Below are 12,410 nucleotides of genomic sequence, written 5' to 3'. Positions count from 1 at the left end.
AGACTCAGCCCAGAACCATGCAGAGGAAGGAATTCTGGGAGATGTAGTTTCAGCTTAGCTCAGTTGATTTTATTCAAGCCACCACATCTATGAATTAAATTATTCTCCTTATCCTCCCAATAACCGTATATCCAGTGTGCTAGCCAAACAATTGGCAGGTTGGCTAATTTTTATTCTATTTAATTAAACACTTTTTTATTGAAGTATAGGTGACACACAATGTTACATTAGTTTTAGGTGTACAACATAGTGACTCGACGATTCTATGTGTTCTGCTATGCTCACCACAAGTGTAACTGCCATCTGTCACCATACAACACTATTAACCATATCATGGACTATATTCCCTATGCTATGGCTTTGATCCCCATGACTTATTCATTCTGATCACTGAAAACCCGTGTCTCCTTTCCCCTTCACCCATTTTGCCCATCCTTTTACCCTGAACCTTTTGGCAAGTACCAGTTTGGTCTCTTATTAATGAGTCTGTTCCTGCTTCTTTTGTTTGTTCAGTTGCCTTATTTTTTAGTTTCCACATATAAGCGAAATCATATAATATTTGTCTTTTTCTGTCTGATTTATTTCACTAAAAATAATACTCTCTAGGTTCATCCATGTTGTCACAAGTGGCAAGATCTCATTCTTTTTTATGTCTGAGTAATATTTCATTACATATATATCACATCTTCTTTATCCACTGATCTATTGATGGACGCTTAGGTTGCTTCCATATCTTGGCTATTGTAAATAATGCTGGAGTAAACATACGGATGCATTTATCTTTTTGGAGTAGTGTTTTTGTTTGCTGTGTATAAATGCCCAGTAGTGGAATTATTATTATTATTATTTTAATATTTAAATATTTATTTTAGAGAGAGAGAGAAAGAGAAGAGTGGGTGGAGGGGAAGAGGGAGAGAACCTTCAAGCTGACTCCTTGCTGAGCGTGGAGCCTGATGTGGGCCTGGATCCCACCACTCATGAGCTCATGACCTGAGCCATAACCAAGAGTCAAACCATTAACCAACTGAGAGATACCCAGGCACCACCAGTAATGGAATTATTGATAGTATGGCATTTCTATTTTTAGTATTTTGAGGAACCTCCATATTGTTTTCACAGTGGCTGTACTAGTTTGCATTCCCATCAACAGTGCATGAGGGTTCTTTTTTCTCTACACTCACCAACACTTGTTATTTCTTATCTTTTTGATTCTAGCCATTCTGACATATGTGAAGTTAATATCTCATTGTAGTTTTGATTTGTATTTCCCTGATGATGAGTGATGTTGAGCATCTTTTCATGTGTCTGTTGGCCATCTGGATGTCTTCTTTGGAGAAATGTCTATTCAGGACTTCCACACATTTTTAAATCAGATTATTTGTTTTTTTTTTTTTTGGTGTTGACTTGTGTATGTATACACATATATGTGTGTGTGTGTGTGTGTGTATATATATGAGATATTATATATATATACACACATATATATGAGATATTAACTCCTTATTGGATATATCACTTACAAATATCTTTTCATCTTAGTAGATTGCCCCTTTGTATTTTTTGATAGTTTCTTTCGCTGTGCAAAAAACTATTTTGATGTAATCCTAATATTTTATTTTGCTTTTGTTTCCCTTGCCTAAGGGGACATATCTAGAAAAATATTTCTAAGGCTGATGTCAAAGAGATTATTGCCAGGTTGGCTACTTTTGGAAGATTTTTAGGAAAACTTGAGGGGAAATATATGCCAGCAAAGACAATATTTCATGAAACAAATAAGCAAAGGCATTCATAGAAGGACACAGGACTGTGGTTGTCACACAGTAACTTGTAAGGAACAAACTTTCCCATAAATGAGGCATATCTGTACTGGAAATTTTAACTTCTGCACTGAAACACTGCAATCTGAGTGGCTTGAATGGACCTTGTAAAAGGATGATTGTTTCATTTGCAGAATAAATTGAACCCTAGGAGATTGAATCTAGATTATTTTGTGAGAGAGAAAGAAAGAAGGGAAGAGAAGAAGGGAGAAGGAGATGGCGAATTTGTGAGTTTTATTTTTATTTTATTTTTTTTTGTTTTTGTTTTTTTTTAATTTGTGAGTTTTAAAGTAAAAACCAGAACTTACTGTGACCTCAGAGCTATAGCAGAGCACATGGTTTTCTCTTGAAGGCTCTGGAGATGTGAACTGCAAAGCAATTACTAAAAATATCATTTGGCCAATCTTCCCCATGACAATTCATGTGGGTGCCTTTTGACTGGGACATGCCCCTTCCCCCCACAAATTTAGTAAAATTAACATGCTCCAGCCCCCAACTTTCTTTAATCTAGTTGAAGGCATAACAACAACTTGGATGACATCCCTAGATTGGGTATGGACAGAGCAGAAAACCTGGGCACAGGACAGGTGGATTTGCAGGTTTGATTGTGGGGCAAAATCCAGAGGCTACTGGATAGTATAGAAAGTATAGAAAATTAGCCTCATTTTGCTTTTTTTGTTAAGTGGGTAATGAAAAGGGGCTAAAATAAATGATGCAGTGACAATCTGGGGAATAAAGAATGTCAGGCAGTTGTAGGCCCTGCCGGAGCAGACAAAGGCATTTGGGTTTGCTATTGAGTTACAGGAAGAATTTGTCTTGGTCTGTGAATCAGGCAAAATCTATTCACTAAGCTGGAGGTTATAGAGTAGCTTCTCATCAAGTGATATAAGATCTTAGTATGCCTGCCATTTCTACAGTAGGGCATGTGTTTGGTTTTTTGAGGTGGCTTGTGTCATTACTCAAGTTCTTTGTAATATTAGGACGTGGGTTTCCTTTTCTTTTTTTTTGAAATAACACATAACATTAAATTTACCATTTTAATCATTCTTTTTTTTCTCTAATCATTCTTAAGGGTCAGTTCATTGGTGTTATATTAAGTTCACATTGTGTGCAATGATCTCTAAAACTTCTTTATCTGGTGAACCTGAAACTCTATATCCATTAAACATTAATTCCTTTCTTCCTTCAGCCCTTGACAACTATGTTTTTCTTTCTTTCCCTAAACTACTTCACTCAGGTATGATTGACATAAAAAAGGTATACATGTATCATGTATACAACAACTGGATGAGTTTGGAAATAAGTACAGACTCAAAACTATCACCACATTCAAGGTTATAAACATTCATCACTTCACCTTTAAAAGTTTCCTCTCACCCTCTTTATTTCTAAATTTATATCTATCTATTTATCTACCTACCTATTTTTAATAGATTTTTTCTTCTGCGGTAAAATCACTTAGCATAAGATCTACTGTCTCAAATTTTTAAGTATATAATATAGTATTTTTGGATCAAGGTTGTACTTTAGATCTCTAGAACTTACTCATCTGGCTTACCTGAAAGTTTGTATCTTCTCACTGGCATTTCCCCCATTTCCCCCTCCACTCAGATCCTGGTAACCACTATTCTATGTACTCTCTAGGTCTATGAGTTTGGCTATTGTACATTCCTCATGAAAGTGGGATTGGGAATTGTTTGTCATTATGTGTCTGGCTTATTTCATGTAGCATAAATTCCTCTAGGCTGATACATCTTGTCACAAATGGTAGAATTTCATTTTTCAAGTCTGAATAATATTCATTGTATATTTATACCATATTTCTTTTATCTAGTCATCTGTTGATGGACATTTGGGTTGCTTCCACCTCTTGGTTACTGTGAATAATGCTGTAGTGAACATGGGTGTGCAAATTATCTCTTCAGTATTCTTCTTTGAATTCTTTTGGAATATATACCAAAAGTAGTATTGCTTAATCATATGGTAATTCTATTTTTAATTTTTTGAGGAACCACCATTCTGCTTCCCATAATGACTACACCATTTTACATTCCCACCAACAGTGTATGAGGGCTCCAATTTCTCTTCCACCTCACTAATACTTGTTATTCTCTGTTCTTTTGATAGTGGCCATCCTAAGGGATGTAAAGTGTATCTCATTGTGGTTTTGATTTGCATTTCTCTTATGATTGTGATGCTGAGCATCTTTTCCTATAGGATAGCTATTTATAAGAAAAATGTCTTATGTGGAAAAAAATGAGGAAAAATCAGGGTAGTAAGGTTGATGGTAAATCTTATGCCCATAGAAACATATTCCCTTTCTTTTGAATAACTTTTTTTCTGCCATTTTTTGGGCTATACTTGTACTTTTGACCCAGTCTTCCTACTGGAAGCTAAATTTAGAATTTGTCAGTCATACATTGTTGGGATGGGAAAAGATTAGGGAGCTCTTCTAATGACAATATCTCCATTTTATAGTAAAAAAAACCAAACAAACAAAAAAAAAACAAACCCTGAGAATGAAAAAGTGAAACAAGAATTCAACTAAAAAGGAATATAAGGGGGAAAATCCTCAATATAAGGGGGCCTTCTGATTATTGAAACTTAAATTTTAATTCATTCTAGTTATGAAATAGTCCTATAGGATCTGAAAATAGTAGGAAGACCCAGTTTCCCAAACTCTGTAGTTGAGCATATTTTGAATAATTGCCACAGTTTTCCTGAGTTTTCTACAAGATGTTTTGTGCTATCATCTCCTCTTCTGCAGTCCTGATGCAAATCTTTCAGTGATGGGCTTTGGAGCTCAGGTTAGATTACTTGGCTTGTATAACTTAAAATTAAAACACATATTAACTTTTACTTATGTTTTGACAATGAGAGCCAGTTCACATGATGATAAAGGGAAGAGAAGTTAAGAGTACAGCAGCAGGTCAGTTCAACCATCATTCCTGATCCCCTCTTTTATAGGTAGGGCAGGTGGTGCTATTCTGCACTTCCTGAGGTATACGAAATCTCAACAAATATGGACGGTATCCTCAAGGCCAGTGCAGACCCAACTATTCTTCCCAGAGTTTGCTATGTATATTAGGATTCTCCTGAGAAAGACCCATCAGGCTGAAAAGTCCCAAGTTCTGTGGTCAATATTCAGAAGACCCAGAAGAGCTGATGAGAAGTTCCAGTCTAAGTCCAAAAACCTGAGACCAGATGGTATGACTACCATGCAGAAAGACAGCAGGCTCAAACCCCAAGAGCTGATATCCAATTCGATTCTGAAGGCAGGAAACTAATGAACTAATGTCCTAGTTCAAAGATGTCAGGCAGGAGGAGGTCCCTATTACTTTTTGTTCTATTCTAGCCTTCAGTTGATTGGTTAAGGCCCCTATCTAAAAAGGGAGGGTCAATCCGCTTCATTTAATCTCTAACTCAAATGTTAATCTCATCTGGAAACACTTGTACAGACACACCAATAATAATGTTTGGCTAAATATCTAGGCACTCTGTGTCCCAGTAAAGTTGACACATAAAATTAACCATCACACTGTGGTTACCTTTGAGGATTTCCAAGATGACTCTGGGCACACATAGCTAAATTTACCAGCTGTGTGACTTTAGGTAAGGTATTTAACTTCACTGTGCCTCAATTTATTTATTGTAAGGGTGATAACATTTTGATAGAGCAACCTGTATTTAGATCTTATGAGGACAGTAAAGTTGGTTCCAACATATGAGAGACAGTTTTATTTGATAGAACCAATAAAGTAATTTCAATAAGATAGAAGCAGCTTAACCAGTCAGTCCCAGATTAGCAGTTTTTTCCTCTTCTCTTTATCTAAATCATGTGTTCCCTCCTTCCTTCTTTCTCACAAAAATCCTGTGCTTTTCCCACAGGAGCAGAATAATTTTCTGACTACTCCATCTGGAATTTGCACTCCCCAAATTGCAATTCTGAGTCTCCAAATAAAGGTCTTTGTTCTTTTTCAGTTTACCCTCCTTTTCTCAGTTGATGGTAAGTTTGATGTTTATCCCACAAACAGTCACACATTGTTCCTGGCACTGGGGGTCTCCAAGGAGCTGGTAGTAAGTGGAGCCTTGGTTCTGATCCTGCTTTGATATATCTGTGACTTTATTTACTTATTTATTATTATTATTTAAAAGGTTCATCCATTTATTTGAGTGTGTGCAAGAAGGCATGCATACTGGGGGAGGGGTAGGAGAGGAGAAGAGGGAGAAAGAGAATCTCAAGCATACTCGTTGGTGAGCTCAGAGCTCAAGGAAGGGCTTGATCCCAGGACCCTGAGACTGTGACCTGAGTTGAAATAAAGAGTCGTGTTCATAACTGACTGAGCCACCCAGATATGCCTGCAACTTTAAACAGCTTCCCTCCATCTGTGTTTTCTTGGTCTGCGAAAGAAGTGGTTGGAATAAATGATCTCCAAATCCCTTCCAGTGCTGGTTCTTAGATATGAAGCACATACTACATTTGTTACTGCTAAAATCTCAACTCCCACTGATGTCCCAGGTGAGAAAAGAACAATGGGCAAAACATGCATTGTGATTCTTTACTTGGCTCTCAAATCCAGCCTGAGGCAGAGGAGAAAAAGAATAGAATGGAGTTTCTCCCCTGTCTTAACTCCCAACCAACCACAACCCTGCCTGACACAAAATGGCCATCCTCAATTTAGGATCCTTTGAAAAGACCTGAAAAACGTATGTGATCTGGGAAATCAGCAGAAGAGAGACTTCTCAATAGGTTTAAACATGCAAGAGTTCCATAAGGAGGACTTGAACAGTTTATTAGGGTGAGAGATGTCTTTATATAAAGCCATGAAATACAGGTGGCCTTAATTGCGGTTGTGTTTGGAAGTTGAAAAGGAATCTTTGGTGGTAGGTAGGACTGGGATAAATAATTTACTTAACTGATTAAAGGCTCTTGTTTGGAGCCTTGTTTCTCTTCATCAAATGACCTTTTGGAGTTGACAATATTCCAAGTTCCAGGCAAATTATGTTACATAAGAATGCAACTCACTGACCATCTGTCTTTGTAAGATTAAAATCATCTTACAGTTATGGAAAAGCTATCTCACACCAATCATTATACATTTTTTTCAGAATCAATTCAATGTAACAAATATCTATGGAGTGCCAATTATGAGCTCAGTTCTGTGAAGTCATTAAGAGGAATGAGAATCTCAGTTGCTAGGAGTGCTGGCTATAAAGGAAGTATGACAGGCATTATATTGATGTTGCCATTTGTGAAAAACCTGATGATTTTTACCTGGCACTGAGATTCGCTTTATGTGAGATAGGGTGGACAGACAGGCTCTGAGTATTGGGAAGCATAAGAAGAGTTTCTGGGCTCTGAGAGCTTTGTTCTCAGGAGTCCTGTCTTTTTTCATAATAAACTTCTAAGGCTTGTAATGCCCAGACTCCTTCCAGGCAGCATTCTCTCTAATTATAGCTCCCCTGAGTCATTGGAGGTTTCAGAACCAGAGAGTCGAGAGAGAGATAGACTATAAAAACAAGCTTCTATCACTGGGGGTATAGCTCAGGGGTAGAGCATTTGACTGCAGATCAAGAGGTCCCTGGTTCAAATCCAGGTGCCCCCTGTACACTCCAGTTTTTGCTTCCGAATAATATAGATGGACTTTGGCTTAATTATTTTCTGTAGCTCAAGGCTGAATAATAACTAATGTCCCTTGTGTATATGCCAGGCAGTAGTCTAAATTCTTTACATCAATTAACTCCTCCATTTCTCTCCTAAATTTCACAAGAAACATACCATACCACCAGAATCTTCATTTTACATGAGGAGACAGACTTGGAGATGTTCAGTAATCGGCTAATGTTCAAAAGTCTACAAAGAGAAGGTCTAGAATTTGGAGTCAGAGCACACAGCCTTGACGACTCCATGATGCTACTCATACTGTTCTAGTGTTAAAAGTTTTGTGACAAAATTCCACTTAGTAATGCTCCCAAAGTACCAGGACTGTAGGGTCAATCCAGCAACTCAGTGAAAGTCTTCATTCACAAAACACTGCTAGGGGTGAGCATGAATGGGCCCGAAGTTTAGGGAGCTGCACTCTTTTCCTGCTCTAAAGCTTGAGGAATCTCTATTACTTTTCCACCCCCAATTCATTTTCTGCAGCCTCATACTCCCAGTGTGGGTGCCTTCACTCAGGACCCCAGTGTGGGCCAGACGTCAGACCTTGGTCTGCATCTAACCCCTGTCCACAGCCCAGACAATGCTGTGTCTTTAGATGAGCCTGAACAACACACAGAGCACCTACTATGAGCCAGAACTGTGCCAAGTGTGAACCCAAAGGTGACTAGGCCTCAGTGTGCTCTCAACCAGGAAGTTGGCCTGCAAAGTACAAAATCAGAGTGACGTGAACTGCCCGGAGCTGTGCCAGCACCAAGCATGCAGAAGAGACAGTGATTCCTTCCGTTTAGAAGGTTAAGGGAGGCTTTCTTGAGTTGCTGATGGCAAATCACAGTTGCAAAGATGAATAATATCTCACAGGACAGAGGGTGGAGTGGAAGAAGGGGTATGGGGGTGGTGGTGGAGTTCCAGGCAGACAAGGCTGCCTGGGCAGAGGCTGGGGCCAGACGGATGCAAGTGGAGGCAGCTAGAGCACAAAATAAGATGTGGGAGTGTCAGAAGATGATGTTGAAGAGGCAGATAGGGATCCAAATGAAAAGAACTCTGCATATCGTGCTAAAAGACTTGCAGTTTTTGGGAAGGCATTTATAGGGGTGTGACCTAGATAGACCCCATTTTAAAACAGGCGGCTCTGGGAGCAACAGAGGGATGGCTGCCAGTGCTGGAGGCTGGGAGGCCATTTAAGGGGTGGTGGCACTGTCAGTGTAGGAGTGGGGTGGAGCTAAGTGACGTCAGAAGTAAAATCAGCAATGCCCAGTGATTAACTAGAACTGGAGAAGAGAAGGTGAGAGAAGCCCAGAATTGTGTTTTGACCAAATGACTGAGTACACAGTCCAACCAAGACAGAGAGGAGGCTGATCATATGGTTAAGGGGGCAGGCCTGGCTCTGAGTCCCGAGCCTACACTGGAATCCCTGCCTCAGCACCTCCTAGCTGTGTGACCACTCTGTGCTTCAGTCTCCCTACCTGAAAAATCAATATGTGGATAATAATACCTAACTTCACTGGTATTTTTTAATGATCCCCTGGGAAGTTATGGGTAAAACCTTTACTACTGTGTCTGGCATGTAGCAAGTGGCCAGTATATACGACCTGTTATTATTACAAAATGCAAAATGGGAAGAGGTGCAGGTTTGGGCGGAAGGTGACGAGTTTGTTTTGAGGCACACTATGTATGAAATCTGAGGTTCCTGTAAAGCCTCAGGGGCGAGCGACTGGGAATGGGTATCTGGGCACTCAGAGAGCTTGTGAGCTGAGGCTCTGGCTGCTGTTCACTCCTCAGCTTCATGGAGGCAACAGGCCTTGTTGCAATGGCAGAGATTTCCTTGCCCTTTCTTCTCGATCTCAGAGATACACATGATTAAAAATCCCCAGACGGGAACCGAAGGGAATAGGAATCAGAAGTGTTCAAAGGTGAATTGTGGACTTTGGAATACCTAGATGTTGTTGTTGTTTGACTGTAAAATAAGACAGTTCATCCTGGATGAGATCTTCTTTGAAAATCTGATGAAAGCATACACAATATATAATAAATGCACATACACCACCTTTGCCTCTAATTTCAGAGTTAGACACGAACCTCTGAAGTGTGTGGATACCCAGCTGAGGTCCCTCCCTGTCCAATACTCGTTGGTGACCCATAATACTTAAAACATTCATCGATGTAGGGGTGGAGGAAAAAACATTCATATATGTGCCCAGAGATTTCTGGGCAGTGGGTAGTGTATTTTAAAAAGTGGAAAACTATACTGAGAATAACACTGAGCTTTAAGGTGCTGGGAAGAGAATGAGCATATGTGCTCTGGGAAAAGCAGGAGCTGGTGCGGCTGGAAGGGAATTGAGGATGAATTTAAATCCGAGAAGAAGATCAGCTGTAAAAGGTATTTATGAAGTATGACGTAACTCATAAAAGTGAAATAGGTGTTTGTGTGAAGCTTATTGCCATCAGGGGGTATAGCTCAGTGGTAGAGCATTTGACTGCAGATCAAGAGGTCCCTGGTTCAAATCCAGGTGCCCCCTGTGTGATCTTTTGCTCTTCTTGGCAGCCTCACTAAAAGACTGGGTCTAGGGTGAGGTAACCAAGGTGCCTAGGGTCAAAATTTAAGACTGTGCTCACTCATGCAAGTACCTTAGCTTGTTAATTCTCTCACAGTAGAGCTGTGTGCATATAAATTCACTCTTCTTCCAACATATACACACATAAACAGTCATCCACCCAGAGACATATATACACACACCCCACACACCAGATGTCCCCCGACCACAATACACACACCCAGACCCACACAGCATCACACAGACCCACCAACAGACAAAAACACATGCACTTCCTCACATGTACCTTTATTTTCCTTTCTGTATATTCAACCTTATTAACCAGACCCTTTCTATCTTGCTTTCCTCAAACTTTTAACCATTTAATAGTTTGATTTACAGAAGAGTTGTAAAGATAGTATAGAGAAGTCCCATACACTCAGCTTCCCCTAATGTTAACATCTTGCATAACCATGGCACATTTACCAAAACTATGAAATAAATATCAGTGCAACACTATTGACACACCTTAGATCAGATGTCACCAATTTTTTCACGATTCTCTTTTTTATTCTGTTCCATCATTCAATCCAAGATACCATGTTGCCTTGAGTTATAATGGCTCCTTAGTTTCCTTCAATCTCTGACAGGTGCTCAGTCTTCCCTTGTGTTGCTGTTTTCTGTTTGTTTTTATAATCTTAACACTTTGAAAAGTCCTGGCCAGATGTTTTATAGAATGCCCCTTACTTTGGGTTTGTCTGGTGTTTTCTCAAGATTAGACTGAGGTTATGGATTTGGGGAAAAATATCACAAAGGTCATGTGCCCTTGTTGTCCTGTCTTATTAAGGGTAGAAGAAAAGCAGTGCAAATTGTAGGAGTCTCCTATGTTGTAAAATTTTAAAAGTACAATGTCAGAGGCTTGTCAGGATATGCCTTCTAAAGTGAAATACCACACAGAATGAAGCACATCATTTGGTGAGTCTCTTTGGATTTTGGTGTCAGTGCAGTGGATGTGCTTCTCTGGTATTTCTACTAAATAACAATAACCCATAAGATTGTAAGGTGTTTTTGTGGATCCTAGAACAAGAATAGGGTCTGTATTTAGTCCAGGCCGTAAGAAAAGCTGCTCCTCCACATGGGTATTATGGCTTAGTATTGGAAGTGTAATTGGCAACTCCAGCTTGATTAATTCACCTCTCCTTTGTTTTAGTAGTACATTGAATTTACCTCTTTTTTATGTTATTACATGGTAATAACATTTTTATAATTGTTTATATGTCTATGTATTAATCAGGCTAAGCTTGGCACTAGTGTGCTGACAACCCTGAAATCTCAAGAGCTTAACACAAGAAAGATTTATATCTTATCCATGCAAGATCCGAAGCAGGTCTGATGGTCCTTCACCCTCTTGTAGCTATGTCATCTAGGAAAATGTGGCCTCCAGAGTCATCATTCCAGGGTCAGCGAGAGCTGGGGGAGTCATATAAATTCCCATCTGCCTTAGCTGGGCAGGGACACACCTCACTTCAGCTCAAAGTTCATTGGACAGAGTTAGTCACATGGCCCCCACTTCATTGCAATGGAGGCTGGAAAAGGTAAGGAAACATCTGGATACTTAGGGAATACTAATTGCCACTGCCATGACTGATCTTACCTACCCTAGCAGGTAGCAATTCTTTTTGATTTTTCTTGTTATCACAGTGACTGGTAAGTACCTTGTCCATTGAAAGGGCTCAGAAGGTATTTGATGAATAACGGCTATTGGCTAATTGAGTGAATGAATAAACGAAGCAAGATATATAAACAAAGTATATTCTTAAATTATTTGGAGACTGATTTTATCGTAAGGCAAGAAGTATACCTCTCACATTTAAAAAAATGACTTACAGTTGCTTTCTAAACAATCTCTTAAAAGATTCAAATTTTTGTTGAAGAAGACAACTTTGTCTTCTTTTTGTGACGTTTGTCTGTGTCCATAAGTAAGACACAGAATACTAATTTTTTGTTGCTTTGTTTTACTTTGAAGAATAGATGGTTACTACTCTGCCTCCCTTTCTAAAACTGTCCACATCCTGACCTTTACCCATTAAAAATTCAAAATACTTAAAACTTTAAGCATATATCAGAGATTATAGGAGGGAATAAAGCTTGGTTGGACCTTTACCCCCATCTCTTGTTAACAGTTGTCTGTTAAATGTGATTGTGTTTGTACATGAGGGTGTATGTTTTACGTATGTACACACAAACATAACAAAAACGTGTCAGCCATATCTTAGGCAATATCTCAGATCTTCTTGTCCCTCATTGTTTCTGAGGCCCTTGGCCAGCTTTTCTCCCTGGGCTGCCACTGCAGTAGCTAAGTATGTAGGGCTCTAGCAAATGTCACTCAGGTCCACCCTG

General features: G+C 39.3%; 2 non-coding genes across 2 annotated transcripts; both read left to right on the top strand.

Annotated features, from left to right (window-relative positions):
- Positions 1-7,351: 7,351 nt before the first annotated feature.
- On the top strand, positions 7,352-7,423 carry TRNAC-GCA (transfer RNA cysteine (anticodon GCA)). The gene has a single exon. It is a non-coding gene; the product is annotated as a tRNA-Cys (tRNA).
- Positions 7,424-9,923: 2,500 nt separating this feature from the next.
- Positions 9,924-9,995, top strand: TRNAC-GCA (transfer RNA cysteine (anticodon GCA)). Its single transcript has one exon. It is a non-coding gene; the product is annotated as a tRNA-Cys (tRNA).
- Positions 9,996-12,410: the final 2,415 nt, after the last annotated feature.

This window comes from Nyctereutes procyonoides, unplaced genomic scaffold (genome assembly GCF_905146905.1).
Source record: "Nyctereutes procyonoides isolate TBG_1078 unplaced genomic scaffold, NYPRO_anot_genome, whole genome shotgun sequence".
NCBI classification, from domain to species: Eukaryota; Metazoa; Chordata; class Mammalia; order Carnivora; family Canidae; genus Nyctereutes; species Nyctereutes procyonoides.
Note: the sequence above shows the minus strand (reverse complement) of the source record. Positions and strands in the feature narration are given on the sequence as shown.